The 16,253-nt window shown below is 45.3% G+C and overlaps 1 protein-coding gene across 11 annotated transcripts in view; it reads left to right on the plus strand.

Annotated features, from left to right (window-relative positions):
* Positions 1-16,253, plus strand: part of TOB1 (transducer of ERBB2, 1) — a 122,218-nt gene that overhangs the window by 102,793 nt on the left and 3,172 nt on the right. For 10 of the 11 annotated variants that reach the window (XM_083728062.1, XM_083728063.1, XM_083728064.1 and 7 more), the window contains one exon: positions 6,198-6,308. The gene's annotated coding sequence lies outside the window, so the exon portion shown is untranslated. Of the gene's footprint in view, positions 1-6,197; positions 6,309-14,262; positions 14,514-16,253 lie in introns of those variants that run through there. The other variant, XM_083728058.1, reaches the window with a different exon arrangement.

The raw sequence follows: 16,253 nt of genomic DNA on the forward strand, positions 1-16,253 counted from the left end.
TTCCTTTCTCTAAGCAAAAGGTAACAGCAGAACCTCCATGATTCTTGAAATTCCCTTTCAGCCACTTTTGCTGTGTCCCTTTACATTGTTCCATGTCAGTTCAGTACCATTCATGTAAGCAGTATTTGCTTTACTTCAAGATCTGATGGTTTGGATGTTACCCAAGTCATTTGGATAAATGAGGTTGAATTGTATAAGAATCATGGCTGTTTCCAAGCTAAATGTGAGTTTCACATGGCAAAGCATTCTCTCTCTCTCTCTCTCTCTCTCTCTCTCTCTCTCTCTCTCTCTCATGTTTTTGAGCATTGAAAACCCTCATCAAACCTGCCATTATAAATGAGAAGCTTCACAAATGCAAAATTAGAAGGTTACAAAAATATATCCTGGAACAAGGAAGGAGAGAGTTTGGGTGAGTCTGCCTACACAACATACATTTAAAGCTTATTTCTTCCCCCAAAGATTCCTGAGAACTGTAGTTTACTCCTCACAATTTGCAGTACCCTTAACAAACTATATGTCCCAGGAGTCCTTGGAGGAAGCCATGGGCTTTAAATATATGGTGTATACTACTGTCCCAACTGAGTGTGCATAGGACTGCAGCCCTGGGTTTTTGGTTTTTTTGTTGCAAGGTTAGAAGGCCAAAGAAAGACGATAAACTTGGAATTGGTATAAGGAAAGACTGCAGGGGATAGAATTCTACCAGCAAAGATGAGAGATGAAACCACAGATATGGGATTAAGCAGCAAATTGATCAAGATTCTGCAGAGGAAAAGAGATGTCTTAGATGGATTTAGCTGGATAGTAGGTGGATTTTTAGCATCCAATTCTGAGTTGTAGGAAATGGGACAGTGGCAAAAGAAAGTACATGATGTGTTTGTTTAGAGCACAGACAGATAAATAGAGAGCTTTCATCTAACATGAGGAGGGGGAGACTTTGAAGACAGCTTAAAATGCTTCACTATTTATCCTAATCACAGGGTGAGTCAATGATAAATTATGTTTATCCAGTCCTGTATTCAGCTTTCTGTAATATGGTGAAAGAGCAGCTGATAATATAGTCATACAGTGGGAGCATATTCTTACCCCTCTCTCCAAAAAGGGGCGGGTGGGGAGAATTGAGTCAGCCAAAATCATGTAATTATTATCTGAGGTAAGAAAGAGACATCATTTATTCCCAACCAGTTCTTAATGCAAAGTTATACACTGTGTAGAACTGCCCAGTTTTCTCTTAAGAAGCCTGTGCCAGCCACTGCTGGGCAAGTGAGGGAACAAATACAAAGGGAATAAGGAACTGAAAAAAATGAAGGTTTAGCTTGACTTGAAAAGTTTGCCATGACAAAAAATGAAGAGAGCTCCTTATCCTTAGGCAGATGAGCTTGAAGATTTCATACAGGTTGACCCTGAATCTGAATTTATACTTAACTAAAGAAAACGCTAAAGAAGATGCTAAAGTCCTGAAAGATTTTTTAAAAAATTAAAAATTCCTTCCAGTAGCACCTTAGAGACCAACTAAGTTTGCTATCGGTATGAGTTTTCATGTGCATGCACAGTGTATCTGAAGAAATGTGCATGCACACGAAAGCTCATACCAATAACACACTTAGTTGGTCTCTAAGGCGCTACTGGAAGGATTTTTTTTATTTTTTATTTTGTTTTGACTACAGCAGACCAACACGGCTAGCTACCTGTATCCTGAAAGATACATAGCTATTCCTCTAACCGCCCTATGTGTCCATGTTGCAGAGGAAAAGCAGTAGCCATTAAGTCATGGTGTCCAGAAAGAAATAAGAGTAGGATGGTGTTTGAAAGTGGGGGAAGGAAATTGTTTAGTGCACTGTGAATGGTTAAGGCTAAGGCAGGGAATGGACGGCCAGCTTCTGAATTATAATGAAGTTGGAGCCATCTCCCAGTAACAGCTTCATTGTTGTGGAACATATGCACTGAGGCATAGCCAGGACGTCCCACACAAAATCCAAAGGTTCCCACTCACCCTGTCTCTTCTCCATTTCTGTTGTCTGTTAGTATTTCACAAGACTAATCTAAGATGGCAACCAGAGGAGGGACTTTCCACTGGTGATGCCCTGTTCATGCAATGCCATGTAAAACTGATATCCTTCATGGAAGCCTCCACTTGGATCAAAGAGCTTCTAGGACTGATTACAATTGGGGGGGGGGGGGGAGCAATGGCTAAAATGTTTTGATTTGAAAGACAGTTAAATTGATCATTTAATCTACTCCTTGATGGTACCTGATGACTCCTTATTTTTATTTGTTTATTACAAATATTGTGCATGTGTGTTTAAATTCTGTTTTCCCTCTGCGGGGTTATTGGGTTGTTTTTGTTTTTATTTTGTGATTTTATATTGTGATTTTATCCTGTGAACCGCCCTGAGACTTACGGGTTATAGGGAGGTATATAAATTCAATAATAAATAAAATAAATAAATAAGCTACTACTGATGTCAGGGAGTCCACCTTGAGTATGACTGACCCATAAAAAATACATACATTTTCTCCTCCCTCCCCCCCACCTTGTATATTCCCCATCTTGCCCAGCTGAGTCACTCCTTTTGTTTTAACGATTTTGGATTTTATACTCCAGAATCATTGTCTTCTTGCTCTTCCTTATAAATGCCATGAAGCCCCCTAAGTGGCTTTGGGCAAGTTGCTGCCTATCAGCCTACCCTGCCTCACAGGGTTGTTGTGAAGATAAAAGAGTTAAAGTGTGCATGCCACCTTCAGCTCTTTGGACAAAAGGTGGGATATAAGTGCAATACTAAATTAACTAACTGCAATCCTATCTTGCGGGGTCGAAACATCATCTGAAGTCAAACACAATAAGATCGATATTTCTTATATTCCTGCAAAATCTTCTCCTAGTAACCTAGCTGTACTTGCTATTAACCATACTTCTTTTACAACTCATTCTACCGTTTGCAGTTGAAAATGTATTAATTCGATTCTGGGCAATCTTTTCTTTCGCACATTAATTCTGTTGCAAAGACCTGCTGTTATTTCTTGTTTAACATTGCAAAAATGAAACTGTATCTGCCTTTTGCTATAACTACAACACTAGTTCAAGTGATTGTTTCTCATCTTGATTGGGCTAACATTATGCCTATTGGTTCCTAACTTTTCATCTTCCCCTTATTTCAACTTTGCTGCTTGTCTGGGCTGCTGTTCTACTCATGTGTTATCTCTTTTTTTCTTTTCTTATTTTGCTTTACTGGCCCCTTTTTTCCCTTTTTCCATACTTGCTATAAACTCATTTTTACCATTAAGGCCCGTCATGCTCTTGCGCCTTCCTTGATTTCTCCTTGTTGTTCCATCTTGTTCTTCATGCTTTGTTTAATCCTATCTTCAGGCTAAGCCTCCTGCTTTCTATTGTCACTATCTTGTTGTTACTGATCCTGTGGGCCTAAAATGGTCATTTAATAGATATATTGTATAGGGGCAGTATAAATAAGATGTGGCGACAATCATGAAAACAAGTTTTCTTTTCTTTAAAAGTGAAATTGTAGCCAAATAACATTTGCCTTACCTTTATTAAAATTGTGTGAATATATCTGTTCCTAGATTAAACTGCTTTGAGGAGCAGATCCAGGTTACACATACGCAGTTTTCTTACTCCAGGTCAGCTTATTTATCCATCTAGCCCAGTGTTGTCTGTTCTGATTGACAGCAGCATTCTGGGGTCTAAGGCAGAGGCATTTCCCTCATCTGATGTTTGATTCTTTTAAGTAGAAATACCAGGGATTAAACAAGATTTTATGCATGCAAAGCGTATATTCTATCACTGAGTTATAGTCCCTCGCGAATCAATAGACAGGTTGATTATCCAATGCAGTAAGATAAGGTAAACTTTAAGTATTGGTAGGAATTGAGGCGGGATTGCAGGCTGTGGAAGACACTTATTCAGTCTGCTGTGTTTATTCAACCATGTGAAGAGTGAATCAGTAACAAACTGTACAATCTTGGAAATTCCTTTTGAAAAAGAGACACTTCTGAGCCATTTTAGCAACTGCTTTCTATTTTTCACTAGGAACTAAGGAGACATTGATCTCCATTTTGTGACCATTTATCTGCATTTTATGATCACACAATGCAGTTTGTGGCTTATAGTTGAGCACATAAAATTCAAGTTCCTAAAATTTCCAGGCAGGTATTGTTTCACCTTCATAACAGTTCTGAAATAGGTTAGATCCATTGAAGTCTAACAATGGTGATTTTTTTTAAAGGGTTTTGTCATATTAATTGCTTGCTTCTTATAGCTACTTCCGTTCTCATGCCTAAGGTATTTTACATTTCATTACAACCCTTTTTAAAGCAGATATGTTTTGTGGTAAAGGTAAAGGACCCCTGACAGTTAAGGACAGTCACAGAAGACTCTGGGGTTGCGGTGCTCATCTCGCTTCACAGGTCGAGAGAGCCAGTGTTTGTCCGCAAACAGTTTTTCTGGGTCATGTGGCCAACATGACTAAGCCGCTTCTGGTGCAATGGAACAATGAGAACCAGAGCAGCACAAGGAAACTCCATTTACCTTCCCGTTGGAGCGGTACTTATTTATCTACTTGCACTTTTGGTGTGCTTTCGAACTGCTAGGTTGGCAGGAGCAACGAGAGCTCACCCCATCGCAGGGATTTGAACCTCCAACCTTCTGATCAGCAAGCCCAAGAGGCTCACGGGTTTAGACCACAGCGCCACCCTCAGCTTATGTATTTTGTGGTAGTTTCCATTAAACTGGGAGAAGCCACCATTGAGTTGAATCCATACTGAGTCGTGCTTAACCTTAACAGCTTAAAAATATATTAAAACATCAGCCATCAAAAACTTCCCTAACAGGGCTGCCTTCAGATGTCTTCTAAATGTCATATAGTTGTTTATTTCTTTGACATCTGATGGAGGGCATTCCACAGGGTGGGCGCCACTACCAAGAAGGCCCTCTGCCTGGTTCCCTGTAACTTTGCTTCTCTCAATGAGGGAACTGCCAGAAGGCCCTCGGAGCTGGACCTCAGTGTCCGGGCTGAACAATGGGGGTGGAGACACTCCTTCGGGTATACTGGACTGAGGCCGTTTAGGGCTTTAAAGGTCAGCACCAACACTTTGAATTGTGCCCAGAAACATACTGGGAGTCCATGTAGGTCTTTCAAGACCAGTGCTGTGTGGTCTCTGTCGCCACTCCCAGTCACCAGTCTAGCTGCCGCATTCTGGATTAATTGGACTTTCTGGGTCACCTTCAAAGGTAGCCTCACATAGAGCGTGTTGCAGTAGTCCAAGCAGGCGATAACTAGAGCATGCACCACTCTGGTGAGACAGTCTGCGGGCAGATAGGGTCTCAGCCTGCGTACCAGATGGAGCTGGCAGACAGCTGCCCTGGACACAGAATTGACCTGTGCCTCCATGGACAGCTGTGAGTCCAAACTGACTCCCAGGCTGTGCACCTGCTTCTTCAGGGGCACAGTTACCCCATTTGGGACCAGGGAGTACCCCACACCTGCCCGCCCCCTATCCCCCCAAAGCAGTACTTCTGTCTTGTCAGGATTCAACCTCAACCCATTAGCCGCCATCCATCTGCCAACTGCCTCCAGGCACTCGCACAGGACCTTCACGGCCTTCACTGGTTCCAATTTGAAAGAGAGGTAGAGCTGGGTGTCATCTGCATAGTGATGAACACCCAGCCCAAACCTCCTGATTAGATCTCTTGTTATGAAATTCAAGTAATTGCAGGTAGATCCAAGTGGGATATATCCTTGGAATGCTGGCATTGGCCACATGCACCCTTGGAAAAATCAGTGGGCTAACATCATCTATGAATTATTACAGAAGGGTGAGGGAAATGCTGTATAGTCTGAGCAGAGGAAGAGGAATCAGATCCTCTCTCCTCTTATCATTGTTGCTTTCTATAAGCCCTTCGTCTCCTGTATGACTTAGTGGAACAATAAATCATTAGGGATGTTGACACTTTGCAAGGGTTACTGGGGCTATGGTAATAAGAGATGACATGTGTGCTGATCTTCCCCTACCATGCAATTATTAAAAGCAGGGTGGCTCCGTTGGGACCATGAGCTGACAACCATGTACAGTATATGAATGAAGCATGAGGATGGTTCAAGTTTTGCTAATATCTAGGGAAGAAATAATTCAGCACCTGAAGCCTGTGATGAGCATCACCATGACTGATCTCTCAACCTTTCCAGAATGAACACAGGAAGAGCTCTGCTGGATCACACCAAAGATCTAGCTAAGCCAGAATCCTATTGACTGCATTGGACAACCAGATGAGTCCAGTAAACCAACATGTAAGTAATGTAAGTAACAACCCTTCTCTTCCTATATTCCCTCTTCTCCTGTAATAATTGGTATTTGGAGGCATAAGTTTGCCCTTAAACCTGCAGGTTCCATTTAGCTTTTCAGCTACTAGCTGTTAACTGGCCTGTTCTCCATTCATTTCACTAGTCTCTGTTTGAAGCCATTTAAGCCAGTGACCCTCACAATATCTAGCGGCAGATGATTTTGTCAGCTAATTATGTGTTGTGCAAATATGAATTTCCATTTGCCATCCTAAGTCTATTGCCAGTCAGGTTCACCAAGTGACCCCAAATTCTTCTGTTATGAGAGAGGAAGAAAAATGATCTCTTTTCGCTTTCTACACACTGCACACTTTTTTTTAACAAACCTCTTATCAGTTATTATTGTTGTTTTATTGATTTATCCCCTGCCTTTTTCCATGACGGACTCAGGGCGGCTTATAGATAAATAGAAACAGCCAAAAATATTTGGGAGGGGGAACAATCATTTAAAAACAATTGAATAGAATTAAAACTATATATAACTATAAAATATCTATTAAAAACACACAGGTAGTTACAAGTTACAATCAAAATAGCACGGCACCAGCCCTTTCTTTAAAAGTGGTCAGTTCCCCAAAGCCTGTTGAAATAAGAAGGTCACCTGCCAGCAGAAGGACAAGGAGGGAGCCAGTCTAACATCTCTAGGGAAGGAGTTCCAAAATTTGGGAGCCACCACTGAGAAGGCTCTTCCTGCTTTGACAGTTGGTATCCTTTTAGGCTAGAATAGGGCTGCTTTCTTAAATAAAGTGCTTTCAACTGGCAGCACACTGGCAATTCAACTCACACCACCAGAGGCATTCATGTAGCACTGGTGGAAAAGAAACAGCACCAGCGACAGCTAGCAGTGCTTATTTGTTACTATTTTTTCCACCAACTGAATGAGCTACTGTAACTGCAGAATACTTAATGCTATGCTGCTTTGTGGCACTTCCAAAAAACAACAACCATACAAATAATTCTGGTGCACTCTGCCCTTGTAGGTAAGCCTAACAACTCCATAAAAGCCATATATTTTCCAAAATTAGTAATCACTTATTGGAGAGGATGATTATAAAGGTCTTTATTGATGGATGAAGAAGTGGCACAGCTACTTTTAGATAAATTGTCCCTTCGTTCTGTTGCCAAAAACGTCACTAATATTTTATTATAAAATACCTGGTTTGTGTGGACTCCTGAGATAACATAGTATATTAAGAACTTGACAAATGAAAAGTCTTTCCCATATGCCACAGTTTGTCATTCGTGGCATTAGTAATTATTATCATGGATGGTAACATAAGCACACACTTCATGTAGTCCAACAGTCATAGAGGCATGCTGAAAGCTTGAAAAAGTACTGGTATTAATTAAACTTGGATGACTACGTTATGTACTGTCATTTTCCCTCCACATGATTGACATCTGTGTTCACCAGAAAGACTGTCCAAGGACCACAGCTGATATATTATTACTGAAAAGAATAGCTATCATGATTAGTCACATAGATGAATAACAATGATGAAATATCACCAGATAAAATGTGGTTATCATAGCATGTGTGAAATTAAAGTAGTTGACTTGAAGTTAACAATTTATGTACTTCTTTTGGGTGTTCAGTTTTACATTATTATTATTTTTTAAAAGTACTCTCCCTTTTCTGTAATACAACATTGGCTTTTCTTCCATAAAGAGATCAAAATGTATTGCTCAGCCCACTTTATACAATAGGAGCAATTGTCAAGGTGTTCACAGTACACTATTGCTCCTGACTGTGAGGTGTTTTGAAAGACCAAAAGATATCTGGGAAACCAGGTAGGAAATGGTAGCTAATAAACTTCAAGAAAAGAGCTGTGGCTCAGTGTTTAAGACAAAAAAAAAAAATGTTTTGCATGCAGAAGGTCACAGGTTCAAGCCCCAGTGAGGAAATAGACATGGCTGAGTCCTTGAGAGCTCCAATATATATAGTACTACAATCCTCTGGTTTGATATAAGGTGGCTGCATATTTCCATAGTATGGGAGTTCAGAGATATGAAAATCTAAGTGACAGATCATAGGCTGCCTCTAGTAAGTTCAGTTATATCATACTTATTGCCCACTAGACAATAAATAGTTGGAATTAACATTTTAAAAGGGCTACATGGGTAGCTCATTGGCTGACCCTGCACCAGTCATTCTCTTTTGGTTGGCTTAACCTGCATCAAAGTGTTGATGTAACAAAATGGTGGAAGAGGAAAGAACCTTATATGCTGCCTTCAGCACCTTGGAGGTGGGGTGGTATAAAAATTGGGAAATTTCCAGAATCGTTATATTCATATGCAAATTTAAACAAATGTAATTGATTATGGCTCAAATCTTAACTCTGCTTAATAGAGAATAAGTGTCATTGAAGACAGTGGGACATATCTGAGTAGAATTGCCCTGCACAATTTCTTTGATTAAGCAACTAAGATAATTGATGACAGCCCTGCTTATTTTCTTCTTTCTTTTCTGTCAAACTTTAGTTCCTAAGATCTTGGGAAGAGGGACCTTTTTCGCTTTAACGTATGGTATAAAACAAGGATAGGGAACCTCCAGATGTTGTTGGACTTCAACTCCCATCATCCCATTGGCTGTGCTGGCTGGGGCACATGGAAGTTGTGAGTCTTAACTACAGGTTTCCATCCCTGCTATGTAGCAGGCACCTGGATGCCTGGTGACCCACCAGCCCTACTAATTCTGCTATGTGCAGTTCAGCTTGAAGTTTTGTATTTAGGAAGTCCTGGTGCTGCTCAGGGACACAACACATGCCTTGCATGCAAAAGGTCCCATATTCAGTGCCCAGCATCTCTAGGTAGGGCTAGGAAAGAGCTGAAACCTTGAACAGTCACTATCAGTCTGTGTGCAAACAATGTTTATTTCAGAAATGTATTTCCCATTTTCTCCTCCTAGAGGAGCCACTCAAAGCAACTTACGAAATATAAAAACAAGCACGAAAAAATAAAAACAAGAATTCAACATTAGAACAAATTACCAACAACAAACAAGACTAAAAGCATCATCAGAGAACACAGGGGCTAGAGCTAAAAGCAAGCAAGCAGGCAAGCAAGATACAGCAGAGGTAAAGGCTTCAAAGGCTGGCAGAGCACAAGAGAAAAATAAGCTAATTTCTGAAGGCAGGGAATTCAATGTACAGGGTGCTGCTATAGAGAAAGCCCTTTCATGCATTGCCACCCCACCAACTGTAACTCAGAAAGCAAATGGATGACACAACAGGGCTATGTTCTCTGAATACTGGTTGCTGGAAAATCACAAGCAGGGAGAGCAAGGTTGTGCTAAGGTCCTGCTTGTGGGCTTCCCACAGGCATCTGGTAGCCATTGTGAGAACAGAATGCTGGACTGTATGAGCTTGATCCAGCAGGCCTCTTATGAGTGACACATTCACCTTGGAGCAGATAGTCTTCGAAGTAGCTTGGGCTGAAGCTATTTAGGACTTCAAAGGTAATTACTGAGCCAGGTGGACCAGTGGTCTGACCCAGTATAAGGCAGCTTCCTACGTAACACCAGCGTTGGCTTTTTTAATTTACAAAAGGAAACTTTTAAAAGTTGTACAATAGATTATATGGTTATCCAAAGGAACTCACAGCTACACATCTCCTTCCTGTCCCCATTTTATCACCACAACAATCTTGTGAGGTTAGGCTGAGATAAAAGGAGGTTCCAACAACCCCACCCCCTGTATTCAAGGATTGTGCGGGGGCGGGGATGTGGGGCAACGCAGGCTAGTTTCATCACTACCACACCCAGCAGCCATGCCCCTTCCCTGCCATCCACACATGTGCCCCACAACCCACTTACACTTTCCTTGAATGCATGGCTTCCCACACCACCACCACTACCAACAGCGCCATATAAACTCCCCAATAGTGGCTGGCCAAATCCAGTGAGCTCCCTGGCTGGATTAGGCGGCCTTGTTTAATATTTTAACCATTTAAGAACGCTGGCCTCAGATTTATGCTTAAGACATGTTTGCTTGCCTATGTACCCCTTCCAACGGAAGCAGTTTTACAATCCCCCCTCCCTTAATTTTCTTAAAAACATATGGGTGACCACTAGTTTTCACAGGAGCACCACTCGTTTTAGGAGAGTTGTGCTTTAAATATTTTTCTTTTCTTGAATTACTCTGAGGCCAGCTATCCCGGAGGGGGGGCTGTTTGCTCTCCCTGCCGCCTTCCACCACGTGCCCCCAGTTAAGTGCGTCCTTTGACGTTGCTGAAGCAGGTAAGTGAGGCAATGGCTTGCTGCGCTCCAGTCACGGTTATTTTCTTTCACAGTAACCTCCATTAACTTATTCGCCGCCGCCCCCCTCCCAAAAAACCCGACTTTGACGTATTCCTCCTGGATACTGAGTGACCAATCAAGCAGTGACAGAGGAGGGAATGTAGCCAATCGGTCATCGTTGCTACCTGTGGGCAATATTTTTAGCTCAAAGGGAATTAAAAGAAGGGCGGCGGGAAGATGAGAAGAAGGGAGAGAAAACAAAAGGAAGCATTTTTGCGCATACAACTGCAACGTTTTTGCGTACCTTTTATTATAAAAAAAAACCCCAGTAAGTTAAGTATTACCGTGAAAAACAAAAGAGAGGAATCTATGCGCATAAAGGCAAAGAAGATTTCAAATATGGAATCGGACACAAACGCAGAAATCCGGTTGTTTTTCTTCCAGTCTTGTTGGCGACGGTCGCACGATTCATAACCCCCACCCACCACCACCCCCCGGCCTCGCCCGGTTTTATGTGCTTTGCCTGGACGCTGCACAGCCCCATAAGTCCCCCATGCAGCACTTCAGGCAGATTTCAGTCATCTTCGTGGAGAAAGCAACCAACGCAATTCCTTCCCTTCCTGCGAAGATGGCAAAGCTCCACAGGGAAGGGCTGCCTGGCAAACCGCAGAGATCCTGCCTGGTTCAGCAAAGCCTCGCCGTCGCTACTACGGAAACCGGACCTCGCAAGTCCCTTCGCTGTTCCTCCCTTTGAGTGGCAGATTCCCGCGCCCAATGACTTTCTCTTCCTTCTCCCAGCTCCAACCAACGCAGTCAGACTGGAAAGATTGCGCTTTGCCTCCGCCTATAGAAAAGGACAAAATTGCAAAGCGACGTTTCCCTCCTCACCCACCTCCTCTTTTGCTTTACCTGCAAGGCCTCCCCCTCCGCTTCCTTTCATCTCTCTGCTTTAACTTCTCTTCTCCCGCTTCCTTTGTTTGCATTGCTTTTTTCGTCCCTAATAATAATTTTTAAAAACCCAGGGACTACCAGGAGCAGCGCAGACGCATGCGTTTCAGCAGCGGGGTGGGGTATGCGAGATTGGCACGCAGCCTGGTCACCGGTGAGTGACCAGCTTGGGAACCAATGATAAGAGGAAAGGGGGCGGGGATTAGAATTGGTGGATCTAAGATTACTCAGCCGCCGCTCTGTGGTAGGAAGCTTGCCCACCCAATTCCCCCCTCCCGCTTTCACTGTTTATACGTTAAAAAGAGCTAGAGATGAAGGTAACTCCCACCACCACAAATATCCCCGAGTTTTCCTCCTTTCCATCCCAGATCACCATCATCATCAACAATTAACTAGGCATGCTGGGTGCCTATTACCTTCTTCTTCATCATCATCATCATCATCTGACACTTTAGAAGTGTTACAATCAAGCGGTATATAAATAAGCAACACTAAATTATTTGCCACGCTGGATACTTATTCCCTTCAACATCATCATCATATGACGGTTTTAAGAGTTGTTACTACAATCAAGCGGTATGTAAATAATGAACACTAATTATTTGCCACGCTGGGTACTTAAATCCCATCTTTTAAAATTCCTTCGCAAGATCCAAAGGCCAGAACTTGAATATATCCAACACAATTTTTCCAAAACAACACCAAAACCTTTGTGTTTTTCTATGAGTGTTCGTTGCGGTTGGTGTCTCGCTAGTAAAAATGTCTGTCGCTATGACTGACATGGGTGTGTTTAAAGGGAGTGTATTATGCTATAGTGTATGTTACGTGAGGCAGTGCATCGCTGCGCCCATTGAGGTACACTGCACCACCCGCGGGGATCAGTCCATCCAGTTTTAGGGTAGGATGGAAGACAAATTAAAGGAGTGCATTTAGGAGCACTATTTGGGTGAGGATAAAATTGCTGCCTCACTTTTGGGAACTCAGCCCGTGAAATTCAAACAACTTCCCCGCCACATAGCCCTGCCTTGGGATGTTTGTTTGTTTGACAGGTTTCTGAGTATGACGATGTGTTAGGAGCTGTGCTGGGGTTTTTTTTTTAACCCAATATAGATAGTAACTATAGCAACTATCGATTCAAATCACACCCTCGCTTTTTGATAAGCCAGGTTGTGGTTTTTTTAAAAGGCGTTGTGCCTTAGGTTTAGGCTCTTCTCAATTACAGAGGACTATTTAATGGTCTGTATCAGTGGTCAAGGCTAGAGACAGGGGAAAGAACGCAGGCATTCAGAGTACAGTCGCGTTTCTTTGGACCCACGCTGATACTTTTGAAGAATCAGGAATTTAAAAGCAACGCAAAAGCCTGCAAAACCTGCTTTGCCAAAGACAAAAGGTGTCAGCAGCAATCTCCATTTCCATTTGCCTTCATTACGGGGAGGGGGCACCGGGACCCCCTGACTGGATGTAAAAGCATTGAGTTTGCCTGGGATATATTCTTCGGGAATAATTACAGGCAGAGAAATGCCATCCCTGGTTAAACCAGGTAAATCTAATCCTAGCATTGCTTTCTGTCAAAGGTATGTCACTGAATTAATTCTATTGGTATGAAAACGACGACTCCTCCCAAAAGGGAAGAAGCGCGAGTGCTCCCTGCCCTGCCCGTGTAGCTCGTGTCGGGCCACCTTAGACCGGGGAGCTCTTGGCCTTTGATGCCTCGCAATTCTCCCTTTCAGGTTCGGGCACATTTTTCCCCTCGATGACGTCAAAATCAAGGAGCATCATGGGAAACGTAGTTTCGTTCTCCCGGGGAGGGAGGGGGTGTGATCAAAGGAGAGTGACGTAGACGTTTGACGTAACCGCAAGCCTCGAAGCAGCAGGGGGTGTGGATGAGGGAAGGCGTGAGCGTAGCCGTAGAGAGAGCCCGTTTCCCATTGGCTCCTGAGAGGAAAGTGGGGGGGGGTAGAGAAGGGGAGGGGGAGGCACAGAAAGCAAGATGGCGATGAGCAGAATATATCAATACACTAAAGATGTGTGCATAAGAAGGGTGGGAGGGGGACCCGGAGCGGACGTATAGGCAGGGGAGGAGCATCTGCAAAGATGGGGAAGGAGGAGGCGGTGGCAGCAGCAGAGGACGACGCTGTTGGTAGGAGAGTTAAAGGAAAAGCAAACAGCAGAAGAAATGTGGGAAGAGGAGATAACAGCTGCCAGAGGAGAAAGAGGGAAGCCTGAGGACGACGGCAGAAGGGAGAAAAGAAAAGGCGAGGCGTAACTCAGACCTCGAATGCAGTGCAGAGCTACGTCACTGCCGAAATATTGAACAGAATAGGACAACTGGGCGGGGAGGGGGAAATGTGTGTCGCAAAGTGAAACCTACAGCAGAGAGACATGGGGAGGGCACTCTTAGTCTGGGGGTTGGGAGTGATCTGTGAGTCCACCTGGATAAGGGAAAAGGGCAACGATAGGAACCCTCTGCTGGGGGGAGAGCGAAGACAAGGGGAGGGGGAAGTGGGAATGTGATGGGACCGAGGGGTTAGGAGTAGGTGGGGGAACAGAGGCGGGTGGGGACTGTGCCTTATTGGCAAGCCCAATGCCCCAATCAGGAGTAGCGCCCGGGACAGGGGACGGCCGATTGGTAGGTGGGTGGGTGGGGCCAGAGAGCTGTGGGCGGAGAGCGGGTGGGCGTAGCCACACGGGATGAAGGGGCGGGGCAAGGGAAGGCATATATAGAGGAGCGGCGAGCGCTCGGGTGCTACAAGAAGGCGTCTAGCAGCTGCTGAGGCGGAGCGCGCTGTCTCTCTCGTCCCGGGGTGTGAGAAGCGCCATCCTCCCTTTTTCTCCCCCCACCCTTTCCTAGCGCTCTTCCTGGGGTTATGGGGCTTCGGTACTGAGCTCCTCCCTCCTTCCTTCAACCCCAACCCCCGGGACTGCCACCGGGATTTGTTTGCACTATTCACATCACCTTCTTCCCCCACTCACCCCGGGTGAGTATCTCTCCCTCCCTCCTTCCTTCCGTGTGGGGCGAGCGGTGGGGAGCTGCTGCTTCTGTCAAGACCCGGCTGTGAGGGAGGAGGTGGAGGTCGGCGACTTGCCATAGGCCGGTGGGGCTTGGAGGGACGACAGCGGCCGAGAAGATAGATTTGGGGGGGGGGTGGAGGAGGGCGGCTTACCGCACCCTCCCGCCTGGTCGCCCAGCCCCATAGAGCAGGGCCGGCGGTGTGCGTGAGGGGTGGCGGTGGGGGGCTTTTGTGCCAGCGCCGCTTGAGGAGGAGAGACTGAAGAGTTGGCGCAGCTCGACTGGGAGGAGAGGAGTATGGGGGGGGAGGCTGGGGGAGCCTTCGTGGGGCCGCCCCACGGAGGTCGGCGAAGGGGGCGTCGGACCAGACCTGGCTGGCTGGCGTTGCTGGTGCGGAGGCAGAGGGAGGGTGTTGGCAGAAGGGCTGACAGGGCAGCGCTGGCTGAGGGTGTTGACACAGCCCTGCAGAGGGAGGCGGGGAAGCGAGCGAGCGAGAGGCGCTGGCAGGCGCAGCCCCTCCGAGGCAGCGGCTGGGGAAAGGGGGCTGGCGGGGGGGGGGCGTCGGTGGCACAAGGCAGCCTCGTACAGCAACCGTGTGTCTGGAAAGGGGGGGGAGGATTCGGGTGCCAAGTGTGGGGGGGGTTGTTTTTGGTTGGCACAGCTTTTCTCCCCCCACCCCACCCCCCAATCCCGCCGTGGCTGGGGAGGGAGAGGCTGCTTAGGTTGTCTGGCAGAGCCCCTCCTCTGGGGGGTGGGGGGAGGAGGAGGGGGAGGAGGCAGAAGTGTTGGGACGGCCCTCTTGAAGGTTGGCGGTGGAGGGAGGGGAGGCGCAAGTGTAGTTGGCACAGCCTGTTCGGGGAGGGGAGTGCAGTTGGAGAGGGGTGGGGTGGGGTGGGGAGAAGGGGGTCGGCATAATCCCACCCAGAAGAGAGATTGTTTGGGGGGGCTGATGGGGACTCAATGCATTGGCAGCAGTCTTAAGATGGATGTGGTTGTTGTGAGGCTGTGGTGGCAGGGGCTGAGAGAAGGTAGATTATAGTATGGTGCTGAGAGAAACACACCAGCTATAACTGGAGGGGGGGGCACCTTTGGGCCGGGAGCCTGTCTTTACATGAGTAGAGAGCGTAAAGATTCAGACAATACCAGGTCAGAATGGGAGAGCGATTATAAAGCGATCTTGCCCATATCTGTTCCTACATATGTTCGATCAGGTTGAAAACTCACTTTTAAAGGTAGTGGTTGCCCTTCTGGCTCAAAATCATGTTCCTCGCACAAGGAGATGAGAGGGAAGGCCACTGGGAGAGTGACACAGTGGAGAACTGGGCCTGGCTTGACCAGGGAAGAGAGGACTTGGCCAATCATCTTCCTTTTCATAGAAAGCACTTTTTCTCTTGCTGCTGGAGCTCCAAGAGCTGTGAGCAGAAATCTAATGAGACCCAACTGCCTGGTTATGTAACACCCATATACCCCACTTAAAAGTTCCACCTTTTCCCCTCTTGTTTCCCAGTTCCTTGACTAACGCAATTAACATATATAATTAATTTTAAAAGGTTCTTTTTTTAAAGCTAGAAAACATTTGAACTGTTCCAGGCTGTTTTGTTTAATCAGGTTTTTGTGCCAGGGAAAGGATGCCAATTTAATTTCTGTTCTTCTTGAAAGGGTAATATATTTCCTACGTGCAGGGGTGGTTAAACAGATGGATTAATAA

Source organism: Podarcis gaigeae (genome assembly GCF_964106915.1).
Source record: "Podarcis gaigeae genome assembly, chromosome: 2".
Taxonomy (NCBI): domain Eukaryota; kingdom Metazoa; phylum Chordata; class Lepidosauria; order Squamata; family Lacertidae; genus Podarcis; species Podarcis gaigeae.